Consider the following 14,204-nt stretch of genomic DNA (forward strand, 5'->3'; position numbering starts at 1 on the left):
CCAATTTTTGACAAGATAAGATTTAAAAAAAAAAAAAAAAAAAAACAGCGTTCATATCTCTCTCTAAAGGACTGCAAGGCCCTTAAAACTACCTAAAGCAAGGAAGAGGCAGCCCCCTTGCTGGATCTTGGATTGGATGTGTGTGACTGTCTTTCACCAACAATTAGTGTTTTCATTCTTTATAATCAAACTTTCTCAAACGTTTTAATGTTTCAAAAAGTAAAGAAAAATAATTTAAAAAATAAAATAACAATTAAAAAGTACCAAATTCTTAAATGACAGTCCCGTCGGGTGTCAATCAAGTCGTCACCGCTCACACCCGCGCGAAGTATGATGATGTATCGTGACAGATACAATACCTAGATAATGTTCAATCTCCTTGCAAAACTTAAGGGCTACGTACAAAACTATATAAATTCTGCAGTTGCAAGTTTTAATACTATTGTGAAAACAAACTATTTGTTTAGGTAAACAATCACAGTGATATACGATTTAATTTCACAATTTTAGCCAATAACTACTTTGCTTGTCACACTAAACAAATAGAATTTTGGTGTACAGATACTAAAATGTTACAAGCGTTATCACTTCAACTGTTACTTTTAATACTATTTATTATTATTTTTACACAGCTACTACATCAAAACTAATGGTTAGCTCACCAGTCCCAACGGAAATGATATATCACATTCCGTAAGAGTAAAATTATAACCCAGTGACACAAAAATCCACTAATCTTGACATTGCTTAATGACAGAAAAAAAGCAAGCGCTACAACTACTTACGCAATCAAACTGAGACGAGCTGAGTAGTTTGTAAAGTGAAGGTAGTGTAACAGTGATTATTAACCTGATGATTTTAGACAGACCGTTTTGTTATAGAAATTTGTTAGATAGCAGTGTGGGTTAGTTGCGTGTTTGGATCAGGGACTGTAGTTGTAGAACGATGACAGTCATCGAAGAGTAAATTAAAGATGTAATCTTTTACAAAGCCAACGTAGACTTGATTGATCAGTGTTAATGTGTGCCAACTACAGATCACTGAAAGTAATTATTTATGATTCTATCAGTCTGAGTTGAGCGGCATAAATTATGTAGATTGTAATTTTGTAAATTAATGGTGATGTGAAGACTGTCATACTGCTCAACTTCTTAGGATAAGAAATCCGGACAAAGCTTAAAATAAGCGAGTGACAAAGACCCCAAGACTGGATGAGGTTTTAAATATTGCTCTTATAAACTGAGAAAACATAGGTACCGGAAGCTGTTGGGGGGGGGGGGGTGAGAGGGGGCACTTAGTGATCTAAAAAGGGCAATTTTTTAAAAACTGTTTACTACCACAACATATGTTCACTTGGAGGACATTTTAAGCTTAGCCAATTTCCCTTTTGGTGCTTTAATTAACATTTCCTGATTGGTCTTGCCTATTCCATGGCTGTTAATTGTATATTAGCCCTAGTGAGAATAAATGTGATCATACTACATATAATTTGTGGGGACCCATGTAAGAGATGCAGCATTTAGGAACTGCCTGTGTCCATTAGTGGCATGAGGGGCAATCCTGGAGTACATTTTCTATACCCCATCCTTAGATCCAAGTTGCATTTGAATATGGGCAGGGATTAGCTTTGTTTTACTTGAATCTATAGTCTGTTCTGGAACAGTGGTAGCCTCTATGATATATATATCAATCTCTCCACAGCATTCAGTTTAGATACCTGGATTGAGTATTTCTGATGCCATTTGACTTGCTGATGTTCAGTAGGTCCATCTGTATTAGGCCAGAGGATGCCATGTATGCCAGACATGTCACCACTAAGCACTAAGTAGGATACTGAGTATAGTGATAAATCTTTGAAGTGGTCCATGCAAGACCTATTGTTTTGTACTTGTATCCTTTTAGTAAGGTTTCTCTGTGAGTATTCCAGTTGTTGCATGGGTCTGGACAGATACATGCCAAAGTGGGCATATACAAAATGACCTAATGAGGCCCAAAGGGGGACAATAACTTCTCTCACAATCAATTTGTTTATAAGCTGTGCAATATAGAAAGACTTTCTTATGACTCTGGGCACATATTGGTCAAAAGTTAGGTCACTGTACACATGTTCCCAAATGCCAAACAACTGGGTCAGTTCTCAGGGGGCATTGTCAATTTGGTAGTTCCCTGGAGTAGATGACTTTCTAAAGGATATGATAATGTATTTCTTGGATTTTAGTTTCAATTCATGATTCTGGCACCAGTTATTGTTTGGGACAAACCTTCCTGCATAATGGTTAAGTCATTTGGGAGTTCAACAACTGCTCCTAGCTTGCAGTCATCTCGAACTTGGTCGGCCAAAGCCCTTTGGTATTTCCTTTTACTTTTGAGACGTATAGGTAAAACAGAAAAAGTCCATTGGTGACTGGTCTCTTCCCCTATTTTGATTTCCTGCATCCTGTGAGCAAGCATGCATGTATGCATTCTTTGGTTCACCTTCCTGATTGTATTAACCTAATTGTATTAAATTATATTCCTTGTATAATGCAGCACCACTTGTTAGAATTTGTTTTAAATTTGTAGTTTGGGACAGTCTTCTAGTAAGCAATGAAACAAAATGTATGAGTGAATAATAACAAAACTACCCATTTCAGAAACTTTCAAACATAAAAGGCCACTCAAACGTCTGTCATTACAATCCACCAATATCAGTAAATATGCAAAATCTCCGCAGAAGTCATCTAAATAATTCCACATTAAAGAGATCTGTAATTAATGAAGAGGTTGCTGCTAGCAAACAATTTTATATTTCATTGTTTCCTCTACAAATAAAGTGCCTGTTGCCCTTGAAGAATAAATTGCTTATGCTACATTAAAAAAACATGGTAAGCTAGTAATTTTGCAATGGGGAATTGACTGAAAACTGATAACAGAAACATAGTTACTAGGTAACTCCTCCAAAAGAGGACATTCATAAGACTGCAGCATCCACTCCCTTTAAGTACAACACAGTATAGTATCAGCAATCCATCTGCATACTGTGGGAGTAGAACCCACAGTCTTCTGCATCAAAAGCAAGTATACTACATGTTGTGCTACTAACAAAGCTAAAATGACTTGGTGTAAGTAGCACTAAACTTCTCTAACCCTGAAGCTCTCGGCTCCTTGTAAAATCCACTTGACACTCAACTAAATCTCTCAACTTCGCAGCACAAGAAATCTGAAAAAAGTCAAAATTTATTTGGGGGGGGGGAGACAAAGGACCAAAACCAGGGACACATTTTTAATATTGCTTATATAATCTTAGAAAGTTGCTAAAATAAAGTGTTATGTGTTACCATGTGTTTCCTGAAAGATAGGAAAACTGAAACTTAAAGGGTTATCATTCTTTAGTGAATTCAGTTCCCACTGATTTGCACAAGTTTTAAGAGGAACAGACCGAAAGTATGACCCAAATATTCTGTAAAAATCTGGACAGTTGAAAGCCATGGACTTAATTCCCTGAATCACAAGTGGTGGTATGGATGAAGAATTCAGGCTCTTGTTTGAGCCTGAGTAACACTAAATACCAGGTATACCTAACTGGGGCATTTTACACACACACACACACACACACACACACACACACACACACACACAGGAACAACATAACTCCTGCAAATAAAAGAACAAAACTCTCCTTAATGGCATGACTCTGGCAGCACCAACAGAACAGCGGCAGTATAACTTCTGTAACAGAACAATAAGAGAACAAGAACAGCTAGTTTAGTTAGTTTAACTTCTGCGCACAAATCCAGGTTAGCGTGGAAACTCCACTTCATTAATTTTTCCCGACAGGTCTTGCGGCTGTAAAAGTGTGAGTCTTCCCCTCCCCCTGGCTCTATGGTTCCGGCACCCATGCTTAGAAAGTTGCTAGAATAACAGTATTTGTTTTAGCATGCATTTTGTGAAGGATACGAAGGCTGAAACTCAAATGTATGTTATTATTTTGTGATTTCCATCCTGAATAATTGGGCAGGAAAACAGAATTTTTACAAGGAGCTAAGCAAAAATGTTGGGCAAAAATCTGGACAATTGAGAGGTATGTGTAGTAGAGAAAGGAACAGAGAGGGAAGGACGCATGTTGGACTTATAGCATACTTGTTTGTAATTAGATATTTTTACAAGAACAGTCACTTGTCTTGAGTAGTTATTTTAGCTCGATAATGTCTGTGATTTAGTGTGGACCTAATGTCTAGTGGTAGTGTATTCCATGACTTAGTGACTGAATAACAGTAAAGAGATTGTCCTGCTTCTTTGTTTGGTTTATGCAGAGTTAATAGTTTGTTTTCAAACCGTAGGGCTCGTTTGGGAGTATAGGTTTGAAGTATACCATTTATGGAAGGGCATTTTGCTGGATTATAGATTATTTTGTGTGCCATGGTTAGTTGCTGGTAGTTCTGTTGTTGGGATAGATTCAGCCAGTTAAGTAAGAGCAGTGCAGTGATGTTTGTGGAATGGGAACTGTTGCAAATTTGGCAATTTTGTTGTAACAGGGTGCCAGTTTGTTAATGTGTTTGAAGATTGGCTAGTATAGGGGCACCATATAGCGGGGGGGGGGTAGCAGATATGTGGATGCAATTGTTTAGTGTTGGGATTTATAAACTTTTTGTGTCTATGTAGAATTCCCAATTTTTATGTGTTTTTTGTAGTATTTTGTATATGCAGGTCAAAAGTTAATTTATTGTCTATTGTAACCCATAATAGTTTGGCATGGGGATCAAGTTTTATTTCTGTGTTTTTAAGGAATATCTTTTAAAGTCAGAGGAATATCTTTTAAAGTCAGAGAAGTATGATTTAGATGTGAAGAGAAGTAATTTGGTTTTATTAGGGTTTAATAGAAGATTTTTATGATTGAGCTAGGTTTCAGTGGAAGTAAATGCACTTTGTGTTTGTTTTAGATGGGCAATATTCTGTGTGGTGGATACTATGGTTGAATCATCTGCATATTGAATAATGCTACTTTGGCAGGAGGCAGTATCGAGGGTGTCTATAAAGATACTGAATAGAAGGGGACTGAGGATGGAGCCCTGGGGGACTCCTGTTTTGTTAGAGAGATATGGTGAATGAGAGGTTTGCCTTTTTACACTCTGTTTTCTTTGAGACAGGTAGCTTGTCAACCATTGGAGAGAAGAGTTACCAAGTTTTAGATTAGCTAGTTCCTGTAAAGGTTTTGGTGAGACACAGTATCAAATGCTTTTGATAGATCAAGGAATATTGCTGATGTTGAATGTCTGAAGTCTCTAGCTCTATTGACTGTGTTAGTAAGTAATATTAGAGCAGTTGCTGTACTGTGTGATGGTCTGAAACCATGTTTGGTGGATGTAAATACTCTGTTAGAAGAAGTTAGGTTGTCAAAGAATTGCTTATGTGTGCATTTTCCAAGATTTTGAAGGGAGGGAACAGGATAGAGATTGGACGATAACTGGTCATTTCATTAGATTTTCCTCCTTTATGTAAGTGGGTAACAACTGACTTTTTCCATATTAGTGGGAAATAAGATTCCAAAATAGAGCTTTTTATGAGAAAGCTAACTGGGTAGCCTATAGCTTCAACTGCTAGTTTTAAATATTCCGATGGGAAATTCTCATCGGAGAGGGAGGCGAGTTTTACTTTTTGTAGCAGAGGACAAATATAGTTTATGGGTACTGGTTGCAGTATAAGGGATGCTGGTTTTGTGGTCAGAGTTGGAGTAATTTGGGAATAGGGTGTAGAGAAAGCAGATTGGTTGGGACTGGCATTTTGGGATGTTGGTAATATTTGTGGGGTTAGCAGCATTGGATTTGCTAAGATTGTTAACCAAGCTTCTATACTTTCTATGAAGTGTGTATTAAACATTTTGGCTATTTGCACTGGGGATTTGGCTATGATAGGTGTTGAATTTTGTTTTGTACCGGGGCGAGCAAAGTTAAAATGGTGAACCAGAACTTTTAAGAATTGTTTTTGCAGTCAAATAATTGGTAGGAAAAATATTGTTTTTGTATCTGCAATTGTAAGTTTCTTTGCTTAGTTACATAGTTGCCTATAATTTGCAAGTATAATTCATTTAAATTTCTTTGGGATTCTTTCCAGGTTTGTCCTTTTTTTCTAGAAATTGTGTAGTGTTTTTTGTGAGCCAGGGTGTATGGTTGACTTTGGTTCACTTTGTGCAGAGTGGAGCGATGCTTTTGAGGATATCTAGAAGTACTTAGTTGAAGTAGTTAACTGCATCATCTATGGGTAGTGTCTTTAGCATCGTCCAGTTTAAAGATCTGAGTATATTGAGAAAGAGAGTTTGGCTAAATTTGGATAGGTTGAGGAATGTTTTGTACTGATGTGTTCTAGGTTGATGGGTAATAGTTCTGTGGGTGTATGCTGGCAAGTGGTCACTTAATGTGTCTGGGAGGGTGCCTGAGTTGGAGTAGTTTTTAGCTTCCACAAAATAGCAGCAAGCTGATAACTCCAAAAACAAAACGAAAAATAAAAAAGCTGTGTCAGAATGAAGAATACAAACAAGTTTATTGTTTCAAAGTCAGTAGTAAGTGCTTTCGTCTCTTCAACCAGAGACTTCTTCAGACTAAGGCTTTACATTAAAAAACAACAATTTATATGCTTAATAGCTAATTGCCTACTTATCATTTAAAAACACAGTGTTCCTATAAAAATGTTTCAAATATATGAAAACAAAACTATGTAAATCATATAAAAATCATATAAAAAATATAAACAGAAATATATAAATCTATAAATAAGTAAATTTAGATATCAATTCTTTATATACTATGATTCCTAACAAAGAAGGGATGGAAACAGAATAGAATTATTAAAATCAAAAGAGTTCTCCCTGAATACTGTTGGACTGCTAATGGGGATTGATTTAGTTTTGAGCTATAACTATTTAGATTTTTATGAGCAGAAATTTGTTCAAATGAATGGAGTTGCAGTGGGTACAGTTCTAACCTCAAGTTATGCAAATGTTTTCATGCAAGGCTGGGAAACTGCTAATATATTAGAAAGTGAGTTTAATAAATATATAGTAAAGATGTTACGTTTTATTGATGATGTTCTTTTAATATGGGATGGTTCTAGTAATGAGTTAAATTTCTAAATTATATCAATAATGTTTGTTCTTATATAAACTTTTGTCACAGTTTATAGTGTAGATAAAATTAATTTTTTAGATCTTACAATATATAAAGAAGAAAAACTTATTTCTAAAATCTACAAAAAAGATTTTCAAAATAATATGTATTTGCATTACTCCAGCCTACATCCAAAGAAAACTAAAATAAATATAGTTAAGGGACAACTTAAAAGGATAAGTAATTTGACTAAAGAAGACAAGTTGTTTGAACAAGAAGTTACAAGTTTCTGCAAAAGGATGGAAATAAGAGGATATCCACAAGAAGAAGTAGAAAGGTTATTTATAGAAGAAGTCAAAAAAGAAAAAACAATGCAGTTTATACTAATAGCAGTGAATATGGGAATAGAGCAAAGAGTTTTGGGACAGCATTAGCAGTACAAAATAGTACAGATTCAAACACAATAAAACACATTGTGAGGAGAAACTCAGGGATTTTGAAAGGAAACAGAGAAATTGTTGAAAAGATAGGAAATGAATCTAGGTTTGTGCAAAAAAAGGGCCAAACATTATAAACACTACTTCCAGAGCAAATTTAATAAAGTGAAGGAAGTTGAGCCTAAGAAAGGGATGGTTAAATGTTACAACTGTAACTACTGCCAATATTTATTTATTGACAGTAGTGAATTGTTAGTGGGAAAAACAGTAGTACAAGTCCCGGGTAGGTTTACATGTAAAGCCAAAATATGTAGTATATTTATTAATGTGTTTTGAATGTAGATCATATTATGTAGGGAGAACCAAGAGAGAATTATGTATAAGAATCTATGAACACAATTATGCAATCACACATGCAGATATGAAAAATGCTATGAGTAAACATTATGCTGAGAAAAAATGTAAAATAAATTTCAAATGCATAGTTTTGGATTTAATATTGTTAATGTTGAAGAAGAGTTAGGTTGGTTGGAGTATTGTTGGCAAGTGAGGCCAAATGCTTGTTTCCCTCCAGGACTAAATAATAGGGAAGAGTTCATAATATACTTAAAAATGAAGGGGCTGAAACATTGATTTTATATGTTTTATTTACAGATTTATATATTTCTGAGTGTCTATATTTTTATATGATTTACATAGTTTTGTTTTCATATATATTTAAAAAAGTAGGCAATTAGCTATTAAGCATATACATTGTTAGTTTTTAATGCAAAGCCTTAGTCTGAAGAAGTCTCTGGTTAAAGAGACGAAAGGGCTTACTATTGGCTTTGGAACAATAAACTTGTTTGTATTCTTTATTCTGACACAGCTTTTTATTTTTCATTAAGTTTTTAGCTTCAGTGACTAGGATCCAATTTAGAATGGAGTTTTGGTTACTAGTTTTTTGAATTCTGGTTGGGGTATTTGATTAATTGTGTGAATCCTGATAGATTGAAACTGTTGGGAGGAAGTTAGAAATTATTTTTTTTTCCAAATTATATTTATATCACCCATGATGATAGTCTCATTACATATATTTTGAGAAATCCAGGACAGAATGTTTTTAAGTGTAGTCAAGTCTTGGCTAGAATACAAAGTTTTTTTTTTTATTGTTGTTTAGTTTTAAAAAGGCAATGAGGATTTCAGCATTATTAAATGTTGGGATGGCTTTAGTGTGTGGGATACTAGTATATGAATATGGGTAGATTAGAGCTACACTGCTTGCCTATTTGTGGATTTTATCGGACCTTATAATGTTATATCCAGGTGGAAGTATTTCTGTATCTTGAATATTTGGTTTTAACCAAGTTTCTGTAATGGCAAGTATGTCAGGTTTATATTGTGCTAGCTATGCATGGAGGTCTGTTATTTTGTTACACATGCTCAGTATGTTTAGTGTGGCTAAAAATAATGAGTTTGGAGTGGGTTGGGATATTCATGGTGATGTCTTCACTGGCCTCATGAATATTCATTAGGTATTTGGCATGTTAGCTCGAGAGGGCACTACAGTTCAGTAATGGTATAGAAACAGCACTGGAACTGGAACTACTAATGGAAGACACCATGTATGATGTTAGCAATGAGCTGTTAGCTAATACAGATTTATGCATGAAGACAGAAGGTTATTACTTGTCATGCATACCTCTCAACTGTCTCTAATTTAAACTGATATTGTTTAGTAATTTACTGTTAAATTGTTCATAGGTTCATAGGTAGGTACTAGGCTATCGGCCCAAGGGCCTATGTAAGCCTAGCCAGCAAGGTTCCATAGACCCAAGAAAGTTATTTTCCTCTGCCACTGTCCAGCAGAGACAAAGAAGTGATCCTCTGGGTGTATTTCCTATTTCCCATCCACTCATCAAGATTTTTCTTGGAGTGCTAATGAAGAACTTTGCTTGACATAGCTTGTAGCTTGTTCCAGAGTATAGGAAGTCTCTGGGACAGAAATCTATCCCTCCAGCGTGTCCTGTTTATTGTGGTGACAAGGTTTAGGTCCCTAGAGCATGTAGCTTGTTGGAGGGATTGGGATTTCTTTAGGTGTGGCATATCCAACAGCTCTGGGTTTGACATAGCTTTATATGTTATGCAGAGATCACCTCGGAGTAGGCGATATGCTATGGAGTAAAGCTGGAGTTTTTTGAGGCGGTCAGTGTAGGGCATTTGTTTGAGGCCAGTAATCTTCTTTGTGAGGTACTTCTGTGGCCTTTCCAGCTGCTGCAGATGTCTTGTAAGGTACATTCCAAAAGGGGCGTTGTACTCTATAGTGGGTTCATTAAGAAAAGCCTATCTGGGTTTTGCCAGAGACAGATGTTATTACTTTGCCTTGGTCCACAGTTTACAGGGCTAGAGCTAGTTTTAGGGTTAGAATTAGAGTTAGGGTTAGGTCTAGGGTTAGCCCTAGTCCTAACCCTAAGGTTAACCCTAACCTTAGCCCTAACCCTAAGTGGCCTATTAGCTCTGTAAAAAGTGGACCAAGGCAAAGTAATAATTATCTGTCTCTAGCAGAACCCATGTATACAGCGGTGATTTCAGTGCCTGTCAATCAACTACCAATGTATGCATGATGTCACTGTCAGATCTGCATGGCAGTCAATCATGCATTATTTGCATACAATTTCACAGCCATTTGACATGTCAGTCACACAAGCCACGCCCACTTCTGCACAGACCAACCAGGGAGGTACTGTTCTACAACAATGCCATCTAAGTATCGTCCTGCTGCGACTACTTCAACAATTTATCAGACTTCATATTATTTACAAAACATACTCTATTGCAAATCTGTTATTCTTGCAAGTCTTTTAAGAATTTATATTTAATTTTGAAATTTGTCTTAGTCTGAGTTTAGGCTTTTGTCCACCCATATTTATTGACTTTGTTCCTGATTCTATGGCTTAGCTTCGCCAGTTTAGGAAGTTAACAAAATGCTGCATCCAACTACATTCCTTTTTTGTAATAAGTGGACCTTAAAAGATTACGACTTTACAATGAAGTCCACTGTTCATTCTTGTGGCTGCCTGATGACAAAAAATATTACGCTGAACTGGACACTGGAATTAGCCTGCCATTGTTATCAGCTATACAAAAGCACCCACCCATCATCCATTCCCTTCTCTGGTGTCTGCTGCTCTTGCTTTCCTCAGGGTTCCCCTGACAAAATGTAGTGTGGTAGAACCCATGGATGCAAGTTTTGTGGATGCCTAATACCTGATATGAAGGTAACTGCTTTTAAAAGTCTTGCTTCCTAAAAAGAAGTTCAGTGTACCGCACTTATGATTAACTACTTTTTCTACCAACTTTCACATAACAACATTGCCTCAAAAAAGTAAGAACAAACACTTGGCTACTTAATCCTCTCCCACTTATTAAAACCTTTGGCATGGCCCACACTCCGGGAATAATCCAGTGTCTTATGGACTTAGGAAAACTTCCTTTACCCCTCCTCCACCCCCCTCAGTGCAACCAGCAGTAACCAACTTTGATTTCTTCTTGGTTTACTGCTTTCAGAAGTGGTAGTTTTTTATACTCCATGGGCTTGTGAAATGTGGGGAAAAAAGTAATCTTATGGTGAAATGGCAACTATTTCATCCATGATATAATTCAAAGAAGTGCCTGCTTTGCATGCCAGTGATCATGCCTTAAATGTCCCACAACTATTAATCCCCATTCTCCCTTGAATAATTTGCCCTTGGTGGCTTTCCAGCATCCAAAAGCACTTGCAGTGCGAGACAAGAAGAAATGATCCGAGGCTAGCCATCATCCTTTGGGTAGTTAGAAGAGTTTATGTTATGCTTCTAGACTCCTCCCCTTGTTGACTTGTAGGTGTGGTACAATGGAACCATGCCTCCTATGCTTCATCACTGTCTGAGATGGTACTTCCATCTTAAATGGAAAAGCTCACCCAGACTCTGCTACAACTTGCTGTGAGGGAAAGGTTAGTTTGCTTTTGCCTGCTTCTATTTTGTATTACTTTATTGCCTTCTTCTACCTTGTATGCTGTGATTTGTTATTTGTTTTCTTTACACAGTGTTCTACTTGTATTCTGCTTTTAATTGCATATTAAAACTAGGAAAGAGACCATAGCTGTGTCTCTTGTGAGTCACATGGAACTTTTTCCCACCATTCCACCCTAGTGCTGTTGTGTTCTTAAACTCAACCGTCTTTTTAGTTGCCTGCCCCTTACGTTAATTTGACCACATATCTCCTTCCTTCTCCCCTTTCATTGGCTGTTGTGAGTAAACACAAAATTATCATTTTGCAAAATCACTCCCCTTCAACTATTTAAATTTATTGGCCATCCCACTGTATTCTATGGACCAGAATACAACGTGCCCACCCCCTTTCAGTCTTTCTTTCTTAAAATTGGTGGCTCTCCACTTAGATAGCTAAATCTTAAGTTTTCCCCTCTTTCATATCTAGCTGTTTAGTGCACACTGCAGTGCTTAGGATATTACCATCTTTTTCCATCTTATCTTTAAAATTTCCTACATCTATTGTAAGACCACCAATTATTGGAGAGCCCAAATTCTGCCTCTCAGTAATCATCTTAGTATTAGTGCTTCTCTTTTCTTCCAGTGAGAGAAGGAGCATAGGGACATTATTTCATAGAAAATGCTGATCACCAGAAAGCCTGATTACTGCTTCATAGGTGACAGTTTGGAATTTGTGCTTATATTCTGCTCCTGGTGAAAGAAGGAGCAGAGTGCATTGATGCCTGACTGTTTCTGGTTGAGCAATGAATGTCTGTGCCTGATGTTCCTGACTGGTCTGGTTGCTATTTCAAGGCATCTACCAGGAAAATGCTGCAACAAGCTTACAGACTGTTGCATCATCTGGGACAAGACTGACGATCACCAAACAAGCTGTGGCCCGCTTTTCATCTTGGGATTGGTGTTTATGTTTTGCTTCTGATGAGAGAAGAAGCAACGAAGCATTGTATCCCACCAGAGTGAAGCTGTGGTGAGACCAGCACTAGTAGTAGCCATTCACGCAACCCCCCCCCCCATTTTCATCATTCTTGACAAACTAATTCTTTGTTTTCAGGAAGTACTGCTTGATTTGCTTTCAACTTCATAATATTTGTCTAAATACTTCATCCTTAAATTTTCAGGGTCTACTTATTAGTTTCCCCTCAAGTATTTCTCAGTGTCCTGTATAGACACAGACACCCTGAGTGACATTTTTCCTGTAAAAGCACAATTGAAATTTCACCAATACCTAGTTGCACACAGGACAGCTAGTTTGCAGTGACAAGCACTGTCCCCAGAGTTGCAAACTGGATACTCTGACATTGCTTTATATTCTCACTCCAACTGTCTAATCAAAAGAAAGGGTCTGTTGCCATGGATATAAACTTTTTCACTATCTCCTTTGCCAGCTTGGTGGATATGGGCATCCTGAGGCAATGTAGAAATTGCCTCATGTTTACTAACAACCAGTTAATTCTTAAACAAACTGATATGGTATGTGAGAGCTGTATTTACACAATGTCACTGGAGGCAAAGCTCTCACATAAAAGTACTCCTAAAGTCAATAAGGTTGTCAGTAGTGCACATGGATGAGGGCAAAATGGTTCACATTGCCTACCTTGACCTGGCCAAAACATTTGACACAAAACCCCACTCAGGCATTGTTGACAAACTCAAGAGGTTAGATACAAACCCGTATGTCACCAAGTGGATAGCCAGCTGGCTCACAGACAGGACCTAGGAAGGTAAAACTGGGGAGTCCACCTCTACAGAGAGGCTAGTCACAGATGGAGTCCCTCAAGAATTATTCCTTGGACCACTCCTTTTTGCCATTTACTTTTCTGAAGTCAAGGTCAATGTCAACGGTCTCTGGCTGACTAAATTTAGAGATGACTGCAAATTAGGAGCTGTCATTGAGTCCAACACCGACACAAATGTTCTTCAGGAAGGGCTGACACAGAAACACAACTGGTGTCAGAGCTGTGAATTAAAACTAAATGCCAAGAAATGCATAATAGTATCCTTCTGGAAGTCATCCATCCCTGGCAACTATCATATTGACAACACACCCCTTAGAGTTGACCCTGTAGTCAGGGACTTGGGGGCACACATAGACAGTAATCTAGCCTTTGACCATCATGTGTCTACAGCAGTGAGGAAATCATTCTATGTTGAGCAACTTTTAAACAAAGGTATGGCATCTAGGTCCAAGGAAGTCATTGTTCCACTGTATACAGTATTCATCAGACCTATCATTGAGTACAGTGCCCCCTTTGGTATGTACCTAACCAGGTATATCCAACAAATGAAATGTCCTCAGAGGTTCCTCACTAAAAGAATACAGGGTGTAAGTAAAATATCTTCTGCAGACCACCTCAAGGCCCTATCCCTGTATTCTGTCTCTTAAAGGCTGTTGAGGGGAGAGCTATGCCTGGCATACAGAGTATTGTCAGACTCCACTATGATGGATCTCCTGCATATTAATAAAACAAACAGCATCAGAATTACCCATTCTAAAGACTTAAACCTTGCCTGTGATATAAATAGGACCTGCTGGAGAGACAGGCATGTATCCCAGAGACTACTCCGTCTCTGGAACAGGCTCCCCATCCATATAAAGTACAGTTCCTCCCTAATGCAGTTCAAGTGTAACTTGGACAATTGGATGGGGAACAGGAAAT

General features: G+C 37.4%; 1 protein-coding gene across 1 annotated transcript in view; it reads right to left on the minus strand.

The window, feature by feature from the left end:
• The window catches only part of DHRS7 (dehydrogenase/reductase 7), a gene marked incomplete in the record, with an annotated part of 522,126 nt that extends 521,484 nt beyond the window's left edge, over positions 1-642 (minus strand). Inside the window, 1 exon segment of the mRNA XM_044074467.1 lies at positions 265-642.
• Positions 643-14,204: the final 13,562 nt, after the last annotated feature.

Source organism: Protopterus annectens, chromosome 6.part0, assembly GCF_019279795.1.
Source record: "Protopterus annectens isolate FY-2018-M chromosome 6.part0, PAN1.0, whole genome shotgun sequence".
NCBI classification, from domain to species: domain Eukaryota; kingdom Metazoa; phylum Chordata; order Ceratodontiformes; family Protopteridae; genus Protopterus; species Protopterus annectens.